At 40.7% G+C, this 26,483-nt stretch overlaps 1 protein-coding gene across 3 annotated transcripts in view; it reads left to right on the top strand.

Annotated features, from left to right (window-relative positions):
- Positions 1-26,483, top strand: part of DAB1 (DAB adaptor protein 1) — a 656,563-nt gene that overhangs the window by 345,857 nt on the left and 284,223 nt on the right. For all 3 annotated transcript variants that reach the window (XM_081196886.1, XM_081196887.1, XM_081196888.1), the window contains one exon: positions 12,429-12,490. The gene's annotated coding sequence lies outside the window, so the exon portion shown is untranslated. The remainder of the gene's footprint in view (positions 1-12,428; positions 12,491-26,483) is intronic.

The raw sequence follows: 26,483 nt of genomic DNA, 5'->3' as shown, positions 1-26,483 counted from the left end.
CCTTCATATTGTATGTCAGTTGGGCCGGAAGCCTTTTGCTGAAACAACAAGTGCAAATGAGAAGTAAAGAAAATGTGCCTTGCGTGTGGGTTTTTTCTTCCAAAGGAGACACCAAGCAGTGCCCTTTCCAGAACTTCATGTGCTAATGGAAGCACATTATCTTCTAATAATGGTACCATTAATGCATGTCACCCTTGAAGCTCAATATGCTGCTTCGCTTTTTCTGAGAAATGAAGGTGTGTGCCATTCCGCTACCGGAAAGAGTGTGAATGCAGTGCAGTGAGTGATACTAGGAAGGATACTTTGCAGTTCTGTAACATCCTCTTTGTAATCTCTATGGATCGTTTATGAGCACTTAACAAGTATGAAGCCTCAACATTCCTCCTTAAGGTCACAGAGCAATCTGTGGGAAATGAGTAGATGCCAGTCCTCCTTACTGAGAATATTGATTCCTTAGTTGGCCCTTTTCAGGCTGGAAATACATGGGGCCATTTCTAAAAATATTTTTGTGAATGGTGGGGATCATGGAAGCACAAAGAAAAAAGGTTCCCCACCTGTATGTTTTCAGCAGAGATATTGGAAATCTCTCCGGATATGATTATGGTCAACATATGCATGAAATTCTTTTCCTGTAGAGCTCCAAGAGCATCTATCCTAAGCAAAGGAGGAGCCATCTTACTTCCAACACACTCAATGTTGGTGGAAACTGGTGGCATGCTTTTACATATGAATAGTAATGCAAATCTCTTTATTGCCATGGCTGTGCTGATTGGGAAGCTCAGATTAGGAATGGACAAATCGGTCAATTTCCAGTCACCCTGTCATGTTTGTGTGTTTCCATTCATAAGTCTGTTTCATTCTATTTATGCATTGATTACACACACACACACACACACACACACACAGGCATAAATATACACACACATATATTCAAACTGCAAAAATTTGTATTATTTTCCATAGATTTCTTCACTAAATCCACATTTACCCACCCTTTTCATTTACCCCTGAAATCTCATTTTTTTATATGGTTAACCATTTAAAATGAACATGTTTGATACAAATTCAGAGAGGTGGTAAAATATACTAAATAAGTGGGCATAAGAACATAAGGATCAGACCAAAGTCTCACCTAGTTCAGCATCCTGCTCTCACTGTCACCAACCCAAAACCTCTGAGAAGCCTGCAAGCAAGACATGAGCACAGCAGCCCTCTCCTTACTTGTGCTCCCCAGAAATTGGTGTTCAGAGGCATACCACCACCAAATCTGGAGGCAATTTATAGCCATCATGGCTAGTAGCTACTGGTAGCCGATTCCTCCGTGAATTCACCTAACCCCCTTTTAAAGCCTCTCTGCTTCCTGTTCTTTAACCTGTTACTGTTCAATAAGAATACCTCTTCTCTTATCCCATGAATGCTAAGCTTATCCAAGAATCTTAAGCAAGAGACTTTATCAAAAGTCCATGTGCATGATGTGTACTGGATCACCCCTTTCTAACTGCACAGTGCATCTTCCTTCAGGCAGATCTGTTGGAATCAAATATCTGTCATATACCCATAGAAGTCCCTTTCCATATACCACCCTGCCTTTAACTGAATATTTCTGTGTCCTGTTGTTTTGGCAGCTCATTAACCTGTATACCTTTTGGGCTGATCCAGGTGTAATACTAAAACCAAGGAAACCATAAAGACTCTTGGACTTTTGCACCCCTGCACTTCTTCCTCTTCTCTTTGTGTGCTGAAATTCTTTCCATCCCCCACATCCTGGTTTGAGTCATAGTTTGCTGATCCACCCAAGCCAGAAAACTATGGTTTGTGCTTGCCCTGCAACCAACTATCCCAATACATTAGTACCTAAATAAGGAGAACAATTAAGAGCTTTCCCTATCTTCCTCTCAAAAAAGAAAAGAAAAATCATACTGGTTCCATTCAGATATCTGTGCCTTAGGTGCCAAACTAGAACATGAATAACAGATAAGGTGTTTTATTATATTTTGATTAATCATTTATACAGTGTTTTACAATATTTATTTCACTCCTTGGCTGGTGAAATGTCACCTTGCTCTTCTGTCAGTATACAGTTGTCAACAAAATGGCTAGTTTTCACTTTAAAAGTGCTGACAGTGTTAGTAATCTAATGTTATGCTTAGTATAAAGCTGAATCTAAGCCTCTTAAAAAATATGGTAAAATATCCTTGGCAACAGTTCATTGGTATTGGCTAGAACTGGGATGGGCAACCTGTGACACTCCACATATTGCTGAACTACATCTCCCATTGTCCCGATTTGGGATGCTCTTGGGGGCTGATGAGAGGTGTAGACCAGAAACATCTGGAGAGTCACAAGTTCCCCATCCCTGGACCAGAGCATAAACAGTGTGATTATGTTTATAGAATGCTCCACTCAACGAGGATTAGGAAGTTGTTTTTAACAACAGCAGCAACTAAAGCAAATTGGAATGGCCATTTTGCTTTCTCCAATGAAGATATTCTAGCTGGTATGAATGTAGTACAGGAATTGAGTTCTTATTAATATAAATTCCTTTTATAAAGCACTTTATTAAAAATGCATTAAAGGTTAGAAATATTGATCATGATCCAGTCCAGTTTCAGGGCTTTGAATTGGTCCTATCAGATTAAGCACGGATTTTTAAATTATATTTGTTTGTTGCATTTATATCCTCCCTTTCTCTCCAAGGAGCTCAAAGTGGAGTAAATATTTCTCCCTCTCTTCATTTAATCGCTCCAGCAAACCTGTGAGGTAGTAGGTTAGTTAGAGGGGCAATGACTGGGTGAAGGTCACACAGTGAATTTCATGGCTGAAAGGGGATTTGAATCCTGGTCTCCCAGGTCGTAGTCTGCCACTCTAACAACTATGCCATGCTGGCTCTTTCCCACACAGCTGGATCTGAACTTGTGAAAGTGGAAGGAGCTTTCCTGTCCCTTTCCCCTCTCTTGCTGCCCCCAAACGGCCTCAGCAGAGGGTCTGGGGACCCTCCTTAAACAGCACTGGCTGTGCCATGGGGAGACTGTAGAAGCAGGAGGGAAATGCCCCACATCAGACAGAGACCGGAGTGGGGGGACAGAAAGGAGACAGAACAAATCTGTAATGTGAACAGCTTGTGGAACATTTGGTCCAATCCATTTGCAGCCAGTGAAACTTGAACATACTTAACTCTGACTGGAGCGTGTTCATTGAGATCCTTCAACCATTTCCGGAGAGAAAATGCGTTGTTTCATTTAAATGACGTTGTTCTTTCCCAAATATATCTAACTTCGTTATTCTTTCCTTCCCTGAAGCGGGATAGCTCCAACTGTTTGCTCCTGCACTTTTCATTTCCATGTTTGGCTTCCTTTTAAGCATTCTGGCACATTTCATGACCAACTTGGGAAGATACAAATCAATCCAGCAGTGTTATGTCTACTATCCCTTGGACACAAATAGAAACAAGCACTGCTAATGATGAATCTCTTGTGTCTGTAAGACAACTGACTTTGATTCAGTCACTCATTATTGTTCTCTGTGGTCCATTGAGAAACTAGACTAAGTTTTCCCTTATATTTTGCATTGCAATAAAAGACAGTGGGAAAGGTAATTTCTTAAGTGTTAACACTGGGCACATAAATGCCTTTTTTGAAACTGCTGATGGTTGAAAATAGGAGCCATTAGTTAGTTAATGAAAGTTGTTCATTCTACTTTCCTGTGATCCTAAGGGTTAATTCTCATGGCCCTTATTTACCGGGAGATCACTGGAAATTCAGTAGATGGAGCATCTGTTGTAGTCCTTAGATTACTGTTGGGTATATTCATCAATCACAATATGTGTGTCCTGAAGGACTTCCTATTGCAATTCCACATAAGAATCCTCTTTTCCCACAATTGCTGCTCTTACTACTTACTAAAGATTTTTTTTATAAAAAAAAACCCTCTGAAAAAGCATATAAATCTAATTGTAATTTGCAAAGCACAGTGCCAAAAATAATGCAAGTAACTGCATAGTAAACAAACAGTACATTTATTTGTTTATTTCCTGGTTTCCTCTAGATTTCTATCTTAGCAAATTTTGTTTCACAAAGCCCTAATGGTAGTCAACTACATAAAGTACAATAAGATGTTTAAGATGCTAATCCAGGATGCACACTCTCCCCCCATGCCCCACCCCAGTAAATTGATGGGAATGTCATGCAGATGCTGTTGTAGTATTGTTTCTGAGTCTTCTGTTGCTGAAGTACCCCAGCATTAGTGATGATGACCAAAGCACAACGGGTCAAGTTTTGATTGTCATGGGGGAAGGGCAGTAACTCTTTCAATTCTTTCTCCTTCCCCATACAATGTTCATCTGTGCAAACATGCTTAATCCGTTTGCTAATGAAACAGTCTGCAGAGTCAGCAACACTGGGGAAAAAGTTCTGCTTATATGCCACTCCTTCTTTGGTGTGTTCAGATCCACATACTGTTGTGAAATAGCTGTGAAGGATATTAAAGATAGAGGATATGCAGAAAAAGATTCTAAATTCCAGACTGAGATAATAAATAATGATTACAAAATCCTATCAAAAATGTACAACCAGCTGCTAGAGTGGAATTTAATAGACGAGGAAGTGAAGTCGGTAATGATACATTGGGCAAAAGACTTCGGTTATAATATCTATTTTGAAGAGTGGGAGAAATTATGGAAAAAAAATCTTAAATTCACGGCATGTGTAACGTTGTAGGAAAACTTAATGATGATGTTATACCGTTGGTACATTACCCCTGCGAAACTAGCAAAAATGTATAAGACATGCAGTAAGTGTTGGAAATGCAGGGAAAATGAAGGGACCTTCTACCACATGTGGTGGGATTGCAAAAAGGTTAAAGGTTTCTGGGAAAAGGTATATACAGAAATGGAAAAAAATTTAAAATATACTTTTGAAAAAAAACCAGAGGCCTTTCTGTTAGGTTTATCAGGAAAAGAGATTAAGAACAAAGACGGCAAATTTTTCCAATATGCAACAACGGCAGCAAGAGTCCTATTAGCCCAAAACTGGAAACAACAGAAAATACCGACAATAGAGGAGTGGAGAGAGAAACTATTAGATTATGCGGAACTAGATAGACTGACGGGAAAAATTAGATATTTGAGAGATCAAAGATTTATGGAGGAATGGGGAAAATTCGTGAAATATCTGGATAATTTAAGTGAGGGACAAATAACGCTAGTAGGGTTTAAAAGAGCTCTGTGATATTTGTAAGAATATTGTCTAAAGAAAAGGGTGGAAAGGATTTTAATAATGTCAATAGATAGTAGGAGATGCGAAAGTATGTGTTGATAGACAACGGAGATTTGCGGAGACGCTGAAGGAAGTCTTAAAGAATGAATCGGTTGAATACAAGATGTGGTTTATTTGATTTTTATTTGTTTTGCTGTAAACTAATAAAAATTATGCTGGGGGGAAAAAACTGTTGTGAAATAGCTGTAGGCCTATACCCTGTGCCTTCACTTCACTGGGATGCAGATGTGCAAAGAGTGAGCAGAACACACTTCATCCACTATACTTTATTGGAGCCCTTTCCATACAGATATTCTCCGGGTGTTTTGGACTACAATTCCAATGAGTTCTAGCTCCCATGATCAGTTGTCAGGAAAGATGGGAGCTCTAGCCCAAAAGATGGGAGCCTGTACCCGCTACAGGAAGCTGCATTATTGCTTCTGTCCATTTCTTTCATACTTTTTTTTATTTGTGCTACAAAAGAACAATAATATCAAAGACAAGATGATAAAGTGCAATTTTATTATCCTTGGCATTTGTGGTTAAATATACTGTTTGGGTCCATGGAGTTTTCTTGGCAGGGGTACTGGAGTGGCTTGCCGGTTCCTACTCCAGGTGGCTCATGTTTGGTCAAAACTCTCCACTATGACCTGTCTTGGGTGGCCCTGCACGGCATAGGTCATAGCTTCTCTGAGTTATTCAAGCCCCTTCACCACGGCAAGGCAGTGATCCACAAAGCATCTTAAAAAGCAGAGACATCACCTTGCCAACAAAGGTCCGTATAGTTAAAGCTATGGTTTTCCCAGTAGTGATTTATGGAAGTGAGAGCTGGACCATAAAGAAGGCTGATCGCCGAAGAATTGATGCTTTTGAATAATGGTGCTGGAGGAGACTCTTGAGAGTCCCATGGACTGCAAGAAGATCAAACGTATCCATTCTTAAGGAAATCAGCCCTGAGTGCTCACTGGAAGGACAGATCCTGAAGCTGAGGCTCCAATACTTTGGCTACCTCATGAGAAGAGAAGAATCCCTGATGTTGAGAAAGATTGAGGGCACAAGGAGAAGGGGATGACAGAGGACGAGATGGTTGGACAGTGTTCTCGAAGCTACCAACATGAGTTTGACCAGTCTGCGGGAGGCAGTGGAAGACAGGAGTGCCTGGAGTGCTCTGGTCCATGGGGTCATGAAGAGTTGGACATGACTAAATGACTAAACAACAAAATACTGTTTGGGTAGGCTTTGAATTCCTTATAAGATGCTATGTGGCTATGTAAACATGCATCTTGTCCATCTGGGGGGGGGGGGTGTTTTGAAAAAATACTACTATGCATCTAAATCAGGCAGAAGCTAGCCGCTAGAGGTCTCTTTCTAAGAAGTGGGGGGTTGGATTCTCAAGAATTAGGGAGAAAAGGATTTCTGCCTAAAGGTGTTTTTTTTTGGGGGGGTAGATTAGTCATGTACTGTTTTGTTATGACATTTAACTGTAATACAGTTTTCTCTGTGGTGCTTTAGTAAGTCAGCTTTCAGGGGCCTTTCCCTTGTAATGAATATGACCTTATTATTTAGTTATTATAGCAGTGCAATGGACAGTAATGCTTCCCCCAGCCAACCTAAATACTAATGTAGGGCAAGGCTTTTAGAAATGTTTGGAGTAATGACTCTGTACAATAATTGTGATGATGAATCTCCTCCCCTCCTGAGAATAATGACATAAATAGAGCCCCATGAAAGGCCTATATAGTCCAGCATCCTGTTCTTACTGAGATAATCATATCAGCTGTCTATGGGAAGCCTAAAAGCAGGACCTGAGTGGTAATAATAATAATAATAATAATAATAATAATAATAATAATAATAATAATAATAATAAATCACATACACATACGCACAAGTTTCTAGTTCCTGTGGCTGCTGGGGGGTGACTATTCACAGGAATGCCCAGGTAACAGAGATAATTGTTTGGAAGCACACAGGTTGCCCACCATGATAACCTGAAATCCACTTTGTTCATATAAATTATGTTATCAGTGTACAATTAGAGGCAGGCAGGGGATGGACCATTGACCTAGCCTGGTTCTTATAGTCTCATTCAGCAAAAGCAAACCAGGAGCCCATTGGCTGTGACGTTCAGCTTGAGTGCCTGCGGATGTCTAGCGTTCATAGATTTACTTTTCTTATGTAAGCATTATCCTAGCATGGCAATATCAGTATTTAAGCCAATGACCTGAGAAATGCTGTTTATTCCAGTTTGACTTCTCTGCCTCCTCTCCACTTAATCATTCTTAATTTTATTTATGTATCTCATCTCCCTAGTGAGACAATGTGCTAATTAACAGTGTAGCTTATTAAGTTTATGTTATTTTCTCATCATAATGTATACACCAAATGAACCCGATGCTACAGCTCAGGTTGCTGAATGGGTGATCTTTTTATTTCAGTAATAAGACACACATGACAAGTGGTGCATTCCTGGGTGATTACGCTTCTAGGAGTGTTAGGGGACACAAGGTCAAAAGGTTGAGTGACTTTAACTACCTGAGAAGAGCCATGTAATCCCCTGAAAATGGGTTGTCTGGAGTGTGTTATGCCTGCTGCATGGAGTCATGAAAGTCATAAAGTGTGTGTGCGTGCACTGAGGAAGGGATGAGTAGTCTGAAGTCCTTGTCTAGCCTCCTGCATGGAAGCAGAATCTACAAAGCTGCACAGAACAGAGCCCAACCGCTTCAAGATCTTGCTTTCTCCTCCCCTGCACACTGCAGACACAAAATTATTTTGTTCTGCTATTCCACTTGTAAGTGTCCTTGTACAAGACAGCTGGTGACAGTAGAAGACAGGCAATCAAAGCAAAACAATACAATAAGATAATAAACAGTAAATAAGTACTCAAAGCAAAAATAATACAGACATAAGCATTTTACAGCACACACACACACACCCTAAACTCAGAATGGAATTGTCTGAAAATCTTGATGTCAAGCTTATCTACACAGGGTTGGTTTTTTTTTATTAAAAAAAAACCCATCTCACTCCTTAAGAGAAGCAAAAACCCCTCAGTTCTGCAAAGAATGAAGTTATCACACCTCATTCACATTATTATATTTATAAGCATAATATATTACATACATTACATTACATACATTATCCCCAGATCCCCTAAGTAAGGAGCACATAAACAGATGCATACAACAATGTATATAGCTGTATGATATATAGATATAGATGATATAGAGATAGAGATAGAGATAGAGATAGATAGAGATAGAGATAGAGATAGAGATAGATAGAGATAGAGATAGAGATAGAGATAGATAAAGATAAAGATAAAGATAAAGATAAAGATATAGATATAGACAAATTATGCTCCATAAATATGGTACAACCCACAATTTGACTCTCATATTTAGTATAAGATATGGGGGTTGTGTATTATTTTGGGTGGTGGTGGTTGTTTTTGTTGGCATCTGTCTTGGGAGACAATGGAGTGCACCACCAGGGGTGAAGTCAGATGGCTGGAGAATCAGATCACCTGCTGTGACTGCAGAGACTGGTAACTTGTAACTGCTTCCTCCCATGTTGTTCTTGCTGTGTTGGCAGCACCAAAGTGACCTCTCTGGGGCACAAACCTGGGCAGTGTGTATGGAGGTCCTGGGCTGCCCAGATGACAAGACCTTGCTGGTCTCTCTGATGTGGTCGAAAGGAAAGGAGAGCAATATATTTGGCACCAACTTTGCTGCAGGAGTTGCTGGAATGAGGCATACAGGACACTATCCAACTGTTTTAGGGACTCCAGATTTGTGTAGGGTTTACTATTTAGCCTTTTCTCTCTCCTGAAGATGTCCCTCAAGGCAGCAGGTATTTGACTCATTATATGCAAAAATTATACCCCAAATAGACTTTTTTAAAAAACAAAACAAAACACAGCAATACTCAAGTGCAGGACCAATGCTGCAGTGCAGGAACATTAATCCTGGCTGCATTGAAATCCCTGATGGTAGTGAGCAGTTTAAAGCCTTCTCCTTTTTTTATATTCTTTTTATTCATTTTCTGATATCGAACATCAACAACAAAAATCAACAATAACAAACACAAACATATAACAAAAAAAGAAGACAAACTACACAAACATTACGATAAATATCAGTTGACTTCCCTCCATCTCAGTCTTGGGTTATGTTAATGCTAAGTCCATTCTGCAGTTTTTGTTATACAGCATCATCATGTCGCAAGAGTTATGTTACGCCTACTATGATTTTTATGTCTCTAGAATTTGTTTCTATATATGTTATAAATTTAAACCATTCATCAATAAACTTTCTACCTTTTTGCTGTCTAATATTGTGCGTCATTCTTGCTAAATCCATATATTCAAATAATTTAATTTGCCAATCTTTGATAGTCGGAATTTTTGGGGTTTTCCAATTTTGTGCTAATAAAATCCTGGCTGCTACGGTCGCATATTGAAACATTACATAATCTTCTTTCTTAATCTCATCTCCTATCATTCCCAGGAGGAAGGCTTCAGGCTTTTTAACAAAGGTATATTTGAGTATTTTCTTTAGTTCGTTGTAGATGGAATCCCAATTTTTTTTAATTTCTTTACATTTCCACCACATGTGGTAGAAAGTACCCTCTTTGGATTTGCATTTCCAACACCTTCTGTCCCCAGTCTTATACATTTTTTGCAATTTCACGGGGGTGATGTACCAACGATACATCATCTTTTCCATATTTTCTCTGAGGGCAGTACAGGCAGTAAATTTCATTCCTTTAGACCACAGCTTCGTCCATTTTTCAAAATCCAAGTTATATCCAATATCTGTGGCCCATTTTAGCATTACTTCTTTAACCTCTACAGTTTAAAGCCTTCTCTATTGTCATGGCCCCAGGCCAAGAATCCTCCTACAGCAGCAGCCCTGAGGAGGAGATGCCTCCACTTCCTGGCCATTCCACAGTGTGTCCACTGGCATCTCAACTCTAAAACACCCAAGTCTGGACCACAGACATCTCAGAGGACTGGGAGAACTCCCAGGATTTTTCTCTGAAACAGTCCCCACTGCTAGAAAACCCACTGCTTAAAAAGCAACTGGCTGCAGATGGACACTTAGCAGGTAGGGTTCCATCTTGACTACCTAGCCCACAATATAAGGCTCTGCCCGTTGTTCCAAGATACTTCTGAGATAGCTTTTGTTTTCTGACTCAGCTGCAGGATCACTAACCATGGTCCTGAACTTGTACTTTAGTCCTTATCCAAGGTCCTGAATTTTCCTTCCTTTCCCATCTGTTCCTAATGGAGTTATGGACTGGAAATGGGATAGATATTCAGGGAACAAAGATGCAAGAAACTTGCCTTAAAGCTTTTTATGAATTAATAAATTAATTTCAACTGGCAAACTCCTGAAACAAACAAAAAAAAAGTGCTGAAAGCCTGCATGGCTTGTGGGAATTGTATAGGTACCCGATTTCTCCTTAAAAGAGAGGATGGAAATATGTGGTTCCCCAGAAGCTGTTGGACTCCATCTGTTATCAGTCTCAGTCAGCATTGCCAATGGTCTGGGATAATTGTCCAGCGACAGATGTACTCCAGCAACACCATGGCAGAAATCTAGACCTGGAACATCATTCCACATTTGGACAGGTTTCTTTGGGGGTGGGAGGTGAAATCAGAATACTTTCAGAACATATTTTGTGGTGTGAACTTCTTGGATCTTGTTTTGGGTTAAAAATCCTATTAAATATTAGTAGGAAAAATGTCAAGGTCAAACTGGAAAGTAGTACATTTGTACCTTGGATCTCAAATGCCTTGGCTCCTGAACAAATCGGCTCCAGGACGATCAAAACCCGGAAGTGATTGTTTTGGTTTTCAAATGTTCTTTTGGAAGCCAAACATCTGATGGGGCTTCCACGGCTTCCAATTGGTTGCAGCTGCTTCCTGCAGCCAATCAGAAGCCACACTTTGGTTTCCAAACATTTCGGAAGTCAAAAGGATTTCCGGAACAGATTCTGTTCAATTTCCAAGGTATGGCTGTATGTGACATGAGGATTTATTTTAGTATTATATTTGCAAACAATTTTTTGAAAACCAGTGTGTGTATCACAGTATGCCCTTTCAAAATGCTGCAGACTTCTTTTGACACACACACACACACACACACAACATTCATGAAAGTATTCTGAAGTTAATGTTACTCTTCATAAAATAAATACATGAGGCTTCTGTGTGTATTCCAAGCCTTAGGGCTTTAAATGTAGATCTGTGCCATTAAATAGAAATGCATTGGAGCTGCTATTCAAAGGGTCACAACTTTCAATACCAAAGGAAATTGCTGAAATTGTTTTAATATATCTGCTCTTTTTCTCTCCTTGAAATGTCCACCACAGTATTTTGGTTCTTAAAGGATTGACTCTATTATTCCTAAAGACTCATTGAACACACCAAGTGTATGACTTTTATGGGTGCAGAAGAAAAGGTGGAGATTAAAGCCATTTTGGGGGGCTTTGTTAACAAACGAAAACCAAGGCCCTCACATATCTAGTTATACAATATATAGCTGCAGGGTTCTTGACAAATCTGAAGTGCTAAATTAGTCCACCCTTCTTAAACCAGCATTGTGGACCATTTTTGCAACATCTTTGGTCATATCTGTGAAAGGTGACCTTAAAATGTAATACTAAGAATAATGGGATGACTGAGAAGCAATAAGCATGCCCGTGTTGGTCATGTGATTATTGTTTCTGTATCAAGTTGATTGCATGAATAGTCATGGGTCACTGTCACCAATAGGCGTTTATTTACTATGTGAACAAAATGTTACATGGAGGATACTTTATCAAAAGATGATAATTTTATTCCTTGATAATTACTGGTCCCAAGTGATCGTGTGAATTGCCCTTAATCTGGTTTGGCTTCCCCCAGATCTTCTTTATTCTATATTCCTCCATGGATCTGCTTGATAAAAGCTCATTCAACCAAACTGATGACAGATCGAATCATAAAATTGTAGAGTTGGAAGGGACCACAAGGTGATGCTAGACCAGCCTCCCAGCAATGCAGAAATCTTTTGTCCAACATGGGGCTTGAACCCACTCTCCGGAAGTTGAGAGTCTCATGCTCTACTGGCTGAGCTATCTGTATTTGTAAATCCAGTTCCCTAATTGGTATTTATTTCTTTTAAACAGTGGCCAAGGCATGGTGACTGCTAAGTGGATCTAGGCTTCATGACCGGAAACAGATTACTGAGGTAATTTGATGCTTTATTATTATTATTGGTCAAAAGAATTGTGTTTGTTTCAACTATCAAACATGACTTCTAAGGGCAGTAGACAATCAAAGAATGGGAGGACAGACTGTATTTCATTTTAATTTAGCACTTATCACTGGCAGATAGTAAAAGTATGTTTTCAAGAATAGACATGAATTAGTAGGTCTTTTTTAATTCAGACAAAAGTAACATATTTTATACAGAAAACTGTTAGGCTGATCTTTCTCAAATCTACGATCACTTAGTTACATGAAACAACTATTATAAAACAGTTATCTGTTGTGCTCAAGGATATTGTGCAGTGTACAGATTTAGTCTTTGGTATTTGTGTGTGATAGGACCTGGTGGCCCCAATATATTATGAAAGTGAAGACTGACATTTATGTGACAGGTGTTTTATTGAGGCATACAATGTGGGCGTAAAACATCTTAGCACACATGTTTTGCAACTTCCTCTGCTTAGAGCTCACTTAGAGCTCCTAGCTCTAGCTCTAAGTGAGTCCGTGCTTTCTGTACCTCTTTCCAGAAGAAGAGATATACATTTTGCTTGGCTTTTCTTTTTGTTGTTTTTGTTTCTTTTAAAAACAAGGTAAACTGAAGTCCTTCAGTATAATGAGCAATGAGGCTTGTAGGTTCCTGGTTATTTACTATGCTATAAACAGCAGAAAAAGGGGAAATGCAAGTGAGCTGCATTTCATCTGTCTGTTCTGCTGCAACATAAGAAATGAAACTTGTAGATCAGTGAAGAACATGAACACCACCAAGCTTCTGAGGGTTATAAATGTCAATATGAGGAAGATCCCAAGTCTTACTTTTACACACTGCAATAGAAGTGTACAAAGAGGGAACATCTCTCACTCAAGCTTCTTCTCTTGCTGGTTCTCCGTAACATGGAAACAGGTGTTTTGAGGAGACCAAAGTAAAAATGCATTTGCTGTATCCCCAGATCCAGGAAAAGGAGCCAGGAACCTCTGCCTCATGGGACAAATTTGGCCTACAATGCCTCCCTATTTGGCCCCTGAGGCCATTTGAGTGAAACCCTGCCCTTACTTGCCTTGCACATGAAATCATATATGACATCAGGGAGTGGAAGGGAGGTAAGGGCAGGGCTTGGTCAAAAGGGGCTTTACAGGCACGGCCAATTTGTGCAATTGCTTCCAAATTGCTCAACAACCAGCTGGCTGTTGAGCACTTAGGAAGCAGTGAGCACAGGAATTGTGAAGCAGTTTGTCCAGTGCTTCCAAAATGCATGAAAATCAGCAGACAATGAATTCATACCATGCTGGACACACCTGGCCACCACACTGTCTAGCTTGGACTGCATTATGAGGCTGCATCAGTTGGAAATGATTCTATTTTGCCCTTTCTGCTCAGAGGAGCTATAGTGGTGGAGCTTTCTACTGCCGGTCAAAGGATGATCTTCACAGTGGACCTTCCTTTAGCTCCTGGAGTGTCACCTTAGGGACTTAGGATTGCACACTTAGTATGTACAGTGTGTGTGTGATCATATATTTTAGCTTGCTTTTCATTTATATTTTTTCCAATTTTGGAAATACGCAATTGGTTCTAAATAAAAAATCTAATTAGAAAATAGTAAATTGTATCTGTGTCTTATAAATTTATATATGTCTATTTTGCCATATGTACAAATGAGTCCTGTCAGCAGAAGTCTTCTGCAAGGATGCCTGCTTGTGCAATGGGGTCCTCCTCCTTCGTATCCCCTATGTACCCTCTGTGATTTGCCAATTTTCACAATTTATATGGGGCTAAAATATGCTTGCCCTGATGGAATGATCACCTCTGCATAATGTTGAACTCCTCCCATGGCTATACATAGGCACGTGCACACAAGAAGCAATGCAGTTTCTGACATGAAATGATGTTCAATCTAATCCTATAGATGTGTGCTCAGAAATGAGTCCTATTGTGTTCAATGGGACTTATTCCCAGGTAACAGTTCCTAGAATTTCAGCTTGGGTTTAAGGAAGTTCAGCTTGTATGTAGCAGTTCTTTGTTGTCAGCCTTGACCTGCCTTCACAATAATGCATTTGGCACTCTCATGCTGTGTCAGAAAAGGGTATGTGAGGAATATGTCCTTTTATTACAGCTCAGCAAAGCTAACAGGTACAAATAATGCTGAATGTATCATGACAGTGAATTTAATGCACACAGCACAATAAAAGGATTGCTAATATGCCAATAAAGTGATTGATAACGTACTGAAGGAGTTGATGGAGGTGGGAAGATCTCTGTGTAAATGGATAAAATTGTATGTAAAGAAGAGCTAGAAGAATGGACTTGCTTCAATATCCGGCCAGCTGGTTGCAGGCTTTTTGAAGCATTCTTTGTCTGTGCATTTGTATATGACTGTTTCACAAATAGCTTGTAGTAGCATATATGAAGGAAGGATTCCAAACAGTCTTTCCATCTAGGAAATGAGTAGAGTGAGACCTGTTTGAATTTGAATGCTGAAACTCTAGCAAAAGACCATCAAGTCATTTTAGGAGCTGGGCAGCTGGCCATGATGATGTTGTTGTTGTTGTTGTTGTTTTATTCTGCTCTACAGCTTTGGAATTTAAAGTGGCTTGTGATGGAAATAAAATAAAATCAGGTAAATCACAGCAAATGCAACATTAGTTGCCAGAACGAAGCCATATTAAACTAAAAATGCTGTGACTTCCCTGTTTCACAGGAGAAAAGGAAAAGGGGAAGTTTGCATGTATAATTAGCTTTTAATCCTTAATAGCTGAAATGTTGTGAAGCTCTTGGCAGCCCTATGACAGGATACATTTGTAAGCCTATATATAGCATATTTAATCTTATCCTCCATCTGAAAAGTGCCTAGGTTTTCTGTTCTGGATGATGGATGGATGGATGGGTAGGCACATACACTCACACAATTCTGCTTAAAGTAATCCCCTCTATCCTTTAGTCTGTAGCAAATATACCATGCTTGATTTAGAATTGTTGGTAAATTATTTATCTTCTGTGGCTCATGTTGTATAGAAAACAAGTGGAACACTGTCTTTTGCCGAAGCTTTGAGAAAAGGGGAGACTTCCTTCGGAGAGAGGTGAAATAGCATATATACTTAACAAATGTCATTGGAACATTGGGGTTTACTTTAAAGGTTAAAGTGGGTTAGATGGATGTTTCTTGGGAAATGACTTAGGGCTTATGTGCCTTGAACTAAATCCCCCATTTTGCCCATCTTGAGCTTGCTACTTCTGCTGTGCACTCCTGCAAACTGGTTGCAAGACATTGTAGAAACAAATCCATTCATTTTTGCTCAGGTTGATTATGATCATCCCAGTGGAGCAGTCAGAGACTATCATTTTGACCTCTTTAACTGTCTCCTGGGGGAATTGCCTCCATAGGAAGTTTCTGTATGTAATTATTCCTGTGGACACCCTAACAGGAATCTCATACTGTAGTCTCTCTTCTAACCTCAAAAATCCACTTGGAGACAACCAATATAGTGCTTTTGCATCTATCTATTTTCTAGAATAATTTTAAAAAGCGTTTCTGTTGATACAAATGCTTGATCCAGACTTGCAAATACATATGGAATTCAGCAAGGTAAGCAGTTAAGGATGATTTGCACCACATTTCCTGGGCACAGATTCCTCAGAATTATGCATCAGTTTCACCCAAGCAGCCATGTTTTCATTTCAGCTGTCATTGGGTGATGGATTCTTGACTTGGGGGCACAGCAGAAGTGTGTGAACCAAATCCTTGGTTGAGTTATTTGCTCTGCTTCCTAGTCCTCAATTGTCCCCTTTGGATACCATGCAGTGGAGGAGAGAACAGTATAAAATTCCACGAATAATCATTAGTCCTTAAGTGCATGAGCACCTAATGTCAACATCACTAGAGTATTATTGGCAATATTTCTGAGTTGCAGGGGCAGTTATAGCATAGACACCAGATTTTGGTGTCTGAAATAAAGCGGGATTTTCAGAACTCTTGCAAATACATTCATGAGAACCCTTTTGAAATAACTGCTAGGATGCATGGCACATTAGCCAGTAGGAAGCATTCATTTTCACGATGCCACATTTTACTACAAGCAATATTCATCACAAACTGTTGCTTCCATTTGGCAGTATTGTTAACTAACCTACTCTGGTGTCATAACTTCCATCAAGAATTGTGACTCTGTGGTGTTGAATTATACCATTCAATTGCAACTACCATCTGATCTGCTTCATGCTGTGCAATCTTTAATTGGTACCTGCTTCTGTATGTGATCCAGTGTAGAATATTGCTGGAAACACCGCACTAATCTTCTCCTTACCTCCTTTGGTGAGTTGTTCCGCTTTCCCAGAGATCAAAGACAAGGAAGTAACAGGTGTGCCTCTCCAGGTTCAGGGAGTGCGACATGTTCTTTAGTTGATCTCCCACTGTGCACCCACAGCGAACTCCATCTGGCTTCCTTTGCACAGCTTCTGAGTAGAAGATGTAGCTGCTAGGAAGCATGGGTGTTCTGCAATATGCTACTTGGCACACAGTGTCTCAGCCATACCTGTTGGAGAACTGGGATCAAAAGGGAGAGAGGCCATAGTGGCAAGTATCAGCACAGTTCTACATTTCCTCTACACCATAGTATTTTTTTCTGTCAAATATGCTAATGATCATCAATGGCCTATTCATGTTTTATTTTATGTTAGTTTTACTGAAGACCTCTTTTCTGCAAGTGATGATTAGGTGAATGTCCATAAAAAACCCTAACTTGTAAATGTATAAATATTGAACAATTTGCCTGATGAATCTAACTGCATTTATGCTATTGGTGTAATAGATAAGGGGGTGCAGTGGATATATTATATCTAGATCGGGGAGGTGGCACTTGTGATACTCCTAATGTTCCTGGACTACAACTCCCATCATCAGTGATAATTGCCCATGCTGACTGGGGCAGATGGAAATTGGAGTCCAAAAACATCTGGAGGGCCACAGGTGCCACACCCTGATCTAAATGCTGGGCAAACCTGTGGACATGCTCACATAGGATTCTACTAGGGCAGAGATACAGTGGTACCTCGGGTTAAGAACTTAATTCATTCAGGAGATCCGTTCTTAACCTGAAACTGTTCTTAACCTGAGGTACCACTTTAGCTAATGGGGCCTCCCACTGCTGCCGCATGATTTCCGTTCTCATCCTGAAGCAAAGTTCTTAACCCGAGGTACTATTTCTGGGTTAGCGGAGTCTGTAACCTGAAGCATCTGTAACCTGAAGCATATGTAACCCGAGGTACCACTGTAACTTTTATTGTGTTGTGGGTCCAGTTTTTTAATTCAGAGATACCTCTCCCACTCCAATACTGAGTCCTGAAGAAACCAGCAGGAGAAGCCAGCTGGGGTATTTTTGGTTATATCAAGCCAATGACTGCATACAACTACTGCTCCAAAGCACCAGGAATTATTTGCACAAAGGAGGCAATGAAGGTACCTTGTACTTCCAAGTGATCACTGGTGTATGTGCGGTGGGATCATCACTGAGAATGAAGCAGCCACACATAAGGCCTTGCTCAACTGGGAAGTGTCACTATATATTCACTGAGTAAATAACCCCTAGGCTAAACCAGTTTTCAATTCACTGGTGTTTAGTATTTTTATTTAAAATGTAAAGCTAGGTGGTGGAAGTAGGAGTGGTGAAAAGCAGCCTCTGATTTCTTCCATAATGTCATGCTTGCCTTTCCTCTAAAATATCCTAAAATAGCTCACGAGAAAGTACTATAATGAATGCAATTAGATGAACATACTACATCCACATACTCTTCCACTGTATTGAAACAGCAAGTGCTAGTACTGACCTTTAAAGCCTTAAATGGCCTCATCCCAGTATATCTGAAGGAGCATCTCCACCTCCATCATTCAGCCCAGACACTGAGGTCCACTTCCGAGGGCCTTCAGGAGGTTCCCTCACTGCAAGAAGTGAGGTTACAGGGAACCAGGCAGAGGGCCTTCTTGGTAGTGGTGCCCGCCCTGTGGAACACCCTCCCATCAGATGTCAAGGAAATAAACAACTATCCGACATTTAGAAGACATCTGAAGGCAGCCCTGTTTAGGGAAGTTTTTAATGTCTGACATTTTATTATTTTTTGTATTTTGCTGGAAGCTGCCCAAGAGTGGCTGGAGAAACCCAGCCAGATGGATCGGGCATAAACAATAAAATCATTAACATTATTATTATTAACAGCAGTTCAGTCCAAAGGAGGAAGCTTAAGAGTTGATGAAAATGGAGCAGGGGAGCAGGGAGAAAATAGGAAAAGCCAAATAGATTTTTCAGGATGATATGGGTATTCCTTTTTTAAAAAATGAGATTTCCAACTGCACTGCTTGGGAAGGGAGAACTGGAGTCAGGAGAATGGCTTGGGGTGCATCAGTATTTGAGAATGTGGGTCTGTAGAAACGAAATGAGACAGATTTGTGGCCTGCTGTTTGTTTCATAGTAGATTTGGCTATAAAAGTCTACTGATTTGATAGAAAGTTTGCGTACGCAGAATAAAACCCATCACATCAAATTGAAAGAAGAAATGAGAATAATGGAAGGGTTCCTGGCTCTTTCTGTAACACTTTGCAACTTGCTGGTAGAAATCACATACAGCTTTCTCAGCATGCAAACACACGCATACCAGTCTGCATGTGCCTCTGGAACCACATGGTGTTGTGTGAGAAAAGGAAAGAAGAAAGATTACTGTGCCACTTTTAAGACTTTGTCCAGGTAGGGGATGCCAACAAATGGTGCCTTCCCAGGTGCATAAAATACCAAGTTATTTTGTCCCTTGCAGCAGAAAACCCCCAAAGTGCCTCTCTCTCTGAGTAAAAAATACAATAAAATAAATAGCAAAACTAAAAACTTTTTTGTTTTGGTAAGACTACTGAAATATGTGTTTTAATATAGACTGAAAAATCTATTTGTCTTCTCCACTTTGAGATTTCTGTATGTGTGTGTATACACAGTGGTACCTCTGGATGCGAATGGGATCCGTTCCGGAGCCCCATTTGTATCCTGAAGGGAATGCAACCCGCACCTGCGGGTTGCGATTCGCCGCTTCCGCGCATGCGCAACGTCATTTTGAGCATCTGCGCATGAGCAAGCGGCGAGACCTGGAAGTAACACACTCTGTTACTTCTGGGTCGCCGTGGAGCACAACCCGAAAATGCTTAACCTGAAACTTCTTCAACCCGAGGTATGACTGTATATATATATATAATATTTATATATGGTTTTATTTTGAATTTTTTTAGGTTAACTTGTTTTTAACTCTGACTTTTATTGATATATTTCACATTATTTATTTATTATGAAAACGCAAAATCAACCATTTTCTGCCCTTCAATGACACTTGAAATGACATCCTTGGGGCAGCTGGGGCGTAGGAAGGGGGTGTGGGGTGGCCTGCCCTGAGTGTCACCCTGAGGGGGGTGGTGACAAAATGGCAGGCGGCCGAGGGCTACACTCACTGTAGGGCAGCCAAGGGTGCGCTTGCTGTTGTTATGGGCGGCGCTCGAGCGTCTTCCGTACGGCACTCAAGCGGCGCTGGCAGTATCAGCACCGCACATGCGCCATCTGTATCGGCACCGCACATGCACCGCGGTGCCAGAGGAGCCTTCTTTCACCACTGGGGGCAGCCTCTCCCTCCAGGTAACGACAGAGGTTTGTTCGTCTTCCTGTCCTTGAGTTAGAAATTAAGATTGTATCATAAATGCAGGAATTAACATTAGGGTTTAATCAACCATGATTTCAGCTTAAATTAGTGTGCATATTCTGTTCATGTGTAGTAAAGTAAGAGGTGTGCCAAAATTATCTCCACAGTGTGCAAAATACTCGGGTATTTCTCTGGATTCTCTGTATGAAATGTGCATGCCTGAGTTAGCAGAATGAAAAGCAAAACACAGCTGGAGCGTTCAATAGATGAGGGGTTGCATGTGAGGTTGTAAGCCACATTTAGAAGTGAGAGAATGAGAATTGAAGAGATTTAAAGCAGGTTCTAAGCAAGGATTTGGTGACATGAAAATACCGAGGAGAAGGACCCAAAAAGCACTCTGCAAAGTCCCATTTTCAGTCCTGCAACACAGGTGACAAGGAACAGAGGATGCAGCATGGAGTAAGTATAGTTACTAATTAGAAACTGGCCTGGAATAGGGATTAGATCATGGGGGGGGGGGGAGGAAAGGAAGAGCACACAAGTGTGTGACATTTTCCTTCTATCAGCTGATTATTGGGAGCCACCTGTTGATCTTCCTCGCTTGCCATACCAGGAAATGCCAGACTTTCATACTTAAACATAGGGCGAGCAGCCAGTGAACTGCTAGTTGTTGGTTTTTTCCTGTAAGCCTGTTAAGGAAAACTGCCACCAGTTGCTGATGGTCTCCTCTTCATGACACTTAATGCCACCAGCCCCTTTAAACCACTTAAAACAACATGAAAGTAGATGATGGGTCTAGCATTATGCAAAACAAAACAGACAAACTTGAAGGAACCCAAAGCCCAATGGAAATCACATTAAAATGTTTTATGAGTAGAAAACCTAAGACCACACATGAAATAAGAATACAGCCGTACCTTGGATTTTGAACAGCTTAGTTCTCAAACGTTTTGGCTTCTGAACGCCACAAACCTGGAAGTAACTGTTCCGGTTTGTGAACTATTTTTGGAAGCCGAACATCCAACGTTCTGTGGCTTCCAATTAGCTATAGGAGCTTCCTGAAGCCAATCAGAAACCATGATTTAGTTTCCAAATGTTTTGGAAGTCAAACGGACTTCCAGAATAGATTCCGTTCGACTTCCAAGGTACAACTGTATATGTAAGCATGCATGATAGCCACTCAGTTAGAGTAGAACAATATTCCCAAAACCCTCAAGCAGTGATCTCCAAATTCCTCCAATTGGTATATGAGATCACCTGGATTGCAACCTTCAAAATTTTGTGAAGGGACTGTGCAGACTTTGGCAATTTTAACAGAGGCCTTTCAAAGTATTCTTTTAATCCAGCTCCACCCACTCTACCTCTGGTTTTTATAATTGCTGCCTCAAAGTTTTCCCCCAAGAAGCAAATATAAATTTACAGGCGCATTTTAATTTTAATCAGGAAAACAGCATGGAGAGTTTCTCCTGATAGCATTTTGAGAAGTTCCCATGAAAAACGTCAGGAGATTCTAATCATGGATCTCCTCCATTGTGTCCAGTTTGGCTCAAGAGATTGTTATTTTAGTTTTAATTATTTCATAACAGTTTAAATGAATGTTAATTACTCATTGGAAGATCAGGGCCTTACATCACGTAGGGCACTTATTAAAGCACTATAGGCTCCCTACCGCAGTTATTCAACTATCTGAGTGTTGCAGAAATGGGGGTGGAATGGGAGTGACAGGCTCATTCTTGCTGCCCCCCTTCTATAATGGTAATCAACGGGCGAGGGGGATGAGTGTCAAGAGCTTGTAAATGCTCAGAATGTTATGCATATTCTTGGAATCTTGGTGTCAATGCACAGATCAGTCTTGCTGTAGCACAATGGTAGTTATCATTAGCTCTGAGTGCTCACTGGAAGGACAGATCCTGAAGCTGAGGCTCCAATACTTTGGCCACCTCATGAGAAGAGAAGACTCCCTGGAAAAGACCCTGATGTTGGGAAAGATTGAGGGCACAAGGAGAAGGGAACGACAGAGAACGAAATGGTTGGGCAGTGTTCTTGAAGCTACCAGCATGAGTTTGACCAAACTGTGGGAGGCAGTAGAAGACAGGAGTGCCTGGCGTGCTCTGGTCCATGGGGTCACGAACAATTGGACAGAACTAAATGACTAAACAACAACAACGTCATCCTGTTGGTGAAGTGGTCATCTAACTGATTCATCACATCCACAGGTTACCAGCAATCCTGTGCTGAGCTAAGGACAAAAAATTAACTCAGTTCAACACAGGCTGGGGAACTCCAGCTGGAAACTCAATTGTTTGGCGTCCCAATGAAGATAATTTGTGGGGTCGTCTCACAAATTAGTTCCAGCACACTGAAATTTATCATCCTGTGGTTATGCTGTGCTGTTATTCATCCCTCTTAAGTCCTTAAAACAAACCAGTGAAAGCTGTGCTTTAAGACTGTTACTTGGTCCTTCAATAAAACACAACAATTCTGAACTGCCTGCTGGGAGTGAATTTTTTTTGGACGAAGCTAGCAGCTTTTATTTAAAGGTCTGCATTGCATTGCACATTGAGAGGAAAAGCAATCCAAATGTCAAAATTGATGAAGCTGCCCAAAGCTCTCCCTTCTAACTCTGGGTGGAATTCAACATATTGTTATGTGGGGTACGCATGTGGAGAATGATGTCCACTCAAGCAGAGGGGCTTCCTTCCTCTTCCATGCATCTAAGTCACTCCATGTGCCCATAAACATATTCTGGGGGTTTGCCCAAACATCCAGAGCAGATTGGGGGATGTGGGGGCATCCAGTGGGAATGTGGGGGGAAGCCCCTCTGCACGAAAAGACCTTATTCACAGCATGCATACTGCACTTAGCACTACAGGGACTTCCACCCAGAATGCAGAGTCTTGCATGGCAAGATAATTGACTGGCTCTGCTTGCTCTGGTAAGTGAACGGGAAGCTAATGAGGCTTTTGAGTTTGTGATAAAAGGGAAGTAGAGTATTAGGCCAGATTCTTTTCAGTGACTCTCCCCTAATGATATATAATAGATCAACACAGCTTCCTGCATTTTGGGACTCTCCTTGGGGTGTGTGGCTATAGGAGCTGCCATGATGAGATTCTGCACAAATCCCTGTTTACTTCCACATGTAGTAATCCATAAAATGTTCTGGTCATTTTAGCCAGACGAAGATTTAGGCCAGGGGTGAGGAGCATCAGACCCTTCAAACTTTTCTCAGGCTACACCCCTCACTGGCCCTGCTTTGCCTCCCTCCCAAAGTGTTTCTGCTTGGTGGAACGTGTCATTGAACTCTGATAACGCCTCTTGTTTGTCTGGTTAGAGGTTAGAGTGGGACGTGTGAGTGTGTATACAAACCAGCCTATTGTAAAAAGGTGAAATTTACATTCATTGTTCTAGCTGGCCCCACCTATCACTGACATATGACCATGGCAAGGTTGGCCAGAAGGGAATGTGGTGCTCAGATTGAAAAAGGATCCCCCATGTCATCAAGGCAATGGCTAAGGGCTGAATCAAAAGCCCTTTTGTTTTTCAAGAATAAAGGTTGTGAGCCTGGGTTATTTGAGGGAAATGTTCAGGTTGACTAGCTAGCTAGAATTTGAAGCTGTGAGCTTTAAGTTGTTAACTGTGAGCCTCCATAAAATTGTGCAGTATGAAGCTTTTGATATGTTAAGTGGAACTCTTCCATGTGAAAACTAGAAGTGCTTCTGAAATCCGAGTCGTCTGAATTTTTGACCCTAATTTTGGGGGAGTTCTGAATTGCCTAGTCTTGTTTCTGAAGTGGAAAGAATAGGAATCCCCACCATTTTTTATTTCCAAGTATTATACAGAGTTCTGTGCTTGCACAGTTTGCTGCAGATTTTATTTGGGTCTTTCCTTCCCCTGCCCCATGGGCATTGATAAACCACAGCAAAGGACAACCATCTTGATGTGATTGCACATGCAATTATATCGACAAAGCTTTTATGTGTGACTGTTTAGCAGTGCACAAGATCAAATACTTCAGGCCATGATCTGAGATAACCTAAGGCTGAAGCTAAGCAGCTATGCCTCCTTGATGGGAGAAAGCTGGGATATAAATATAGTAAGAAACACATGCATCAGTAAAACACCAGCTGAAGATAAACCTGACACAATTATACCTATCATCATAGAAAACTGATTTCTTTTTTTGGGCTGGGCTGAATGTTTGGCCCACCCAAATTCTGAATGTTTCTGGATGGGTGGGGGGAAACTCTTTTGGAGATTTTTGGCAGGAAACATACATTTATAAGAGGAAGGGGAGAAATAGTCAGTTTACAGTTATGAGCTGGTCTAAAGACTTTTCCATTGTTCTTCTTTGGGGGCCAACTTGACTCATCTGTTCAGAAGGATGGTGACACAGGAAGGCCTTCCTAGACATGTTCAGGATGTGGCTAGGGTTGGGGACAGGTAAAATGGCCTCTCCTTGCCCCCAAGCAGAGTCTGACTGCTTTTACATTTGAAGGCATCTGCCTGATATTGGGTAGCAATTTCCGTACCAATGGTTTCCCTCTGCCGGTTTTGATAGTTATGTTTAATAAAGTGGCCTGTAGTTCAACCCAGCTACTGATGTCAGCATCATTATTTCAACTCTCAGTCACAATCTAGATCCAAAACTGATCAGAGAGCAAAGTATTTTAGGCTTTCCCTTTGTAATGAAGACACAGCAATGGCCTGGTTATCATGTGGGATGGCTTTTCCAGCATCCTCCTGATCTATTCATAGAAACTTCAGCTATGTTCGCATTTGATCTTGTTCAGTAAAAATATCTCCCACGGTGTGGGGGGGGGAAGAATGGAAGGAAGAAAGCCTCCTTTATATAGTTCAAGCACACATCGTTCTGCCTAACTGTTCGTAAGGCTCTTCCATCCTCAGACTGTTTATCCCAGAGTAGATCTACAGAATTATTTCCATCTCTTTCTGAGGTCAACAAGGCCATTTAAGACTTAAGTATTTCTGGATTGCAAAAGTACTATTTTGATTTCAGAAGTTGGATTAGTGTTGATGTGTCATTTTCATAAGTGAAAATAGCTTTAGGCAAAGAGCTGTTCCAACTTTCTTGAGTGGGAATTACGCCTTTGCTCAGAGATACGTCACGGCCAGATGGTTGTATTGGAACAAGAGGCAGCAAAAATACATTCTTGATATATTTACACCTGTAAAGGCTCATGTTCAGGATTGTGTCTCAAAAGCAAGGGCAAAAAAAAAAAAAAAAAAAAGGGGTGCAGAGGCATTTCTGGCTTCAAAATGAGACATGTTGGTTTGCAGAACTCAGGGCTAAAGCCAGCAATTAAGAACTCTTTCCAGAGCAGAAGGTTTTAAATAAGTAATATACCCTGGTAAAATAAGCCCAATGGCAACATTGCATCATTCTTGAGATGTCACATTCTGGTTTACTTCCCCTGCCCCCCCCCCCACCAAATAATATTTTCCACCTCTAAAAAGATGATGATCATGTTTGTGTTTACATCCCTGGTTGGCCGCTCTTTAAAAGGTTGTGTTGCGTTGATGCTAGTCCTTTGATTCTCATTACAGCAACTTAGGTTTCTAAAGGAGAAAGGAAGAGAAATAAAGGCCCTTCCGGGCCTTAATATAGGGAACAAAGGTGGGCAGACATCCCGGGTTTGTACAGAAGTGCTCTCAGGCCAGGATGTTTGAGGGCAGAGGTCCATTTCCCCATTCAACAGAGTGATCAAACACAGCAGAGGATAGACTTACTACATTTTGAATTGTTATTATTATTTACATTTTTTATTGGCATTCCACCATGTTCTTAAGGCAGTGTACAAACAGTATAGTAAAGATACCATAAGAACATCAACATTAAAACCATAGCACCGCTGTAGCAGTTCCTCCAGAAATAGGAGAAAGAAACGCATCTGTTTTTTAAGAGTCAGAGAAAATAAATTAGATAATTTTTATATTAGCAAATCTACAGATTGATTTTAGGTTCTACACTAACTAAAAGGCCAATAGGAGCCAAATTTGGCCAGCACTACATAGCAATAGGAGGGTATGCCCTTACCTTAAAGAAAAGCCTGGTTTTCAGGTGGTAGACATTCTTCAATTCAGTTCACATTTCCTGAACCACATGGAAAATGGAGCACAACAACTCTGACTTTTGCAGTGCAGTTCTCCAGCTAGGTAATGTGTACAAAAATGCATACGGGAGAGTAAAATGTGTTTTAAAATGCATTTCTTGGCACATTGCATTAAGGGAAATAGTTTTACAAAAATAAATGTATACTAAGCAAAGTTGGATAAAAATGTATATATTAGAAGTCTGCAT

Source organism: Podarcis bocagei (assembly GCF_964188305.1).
Source record: "Podarcis bocagei genome assembly, chromosome: 5".
In the NCBI taxonomy this organism is placed as follows: Eukaryota; Metazoa; Chordata; class Lepidosauria; order Squamata; family Lacertidae; genus Podarcis; species Podarcis bocagei.
Note: the sequence above shows the minus strand (reverse complement) of the source record. Positions and strands in the feature narration are given on the sequence as shown.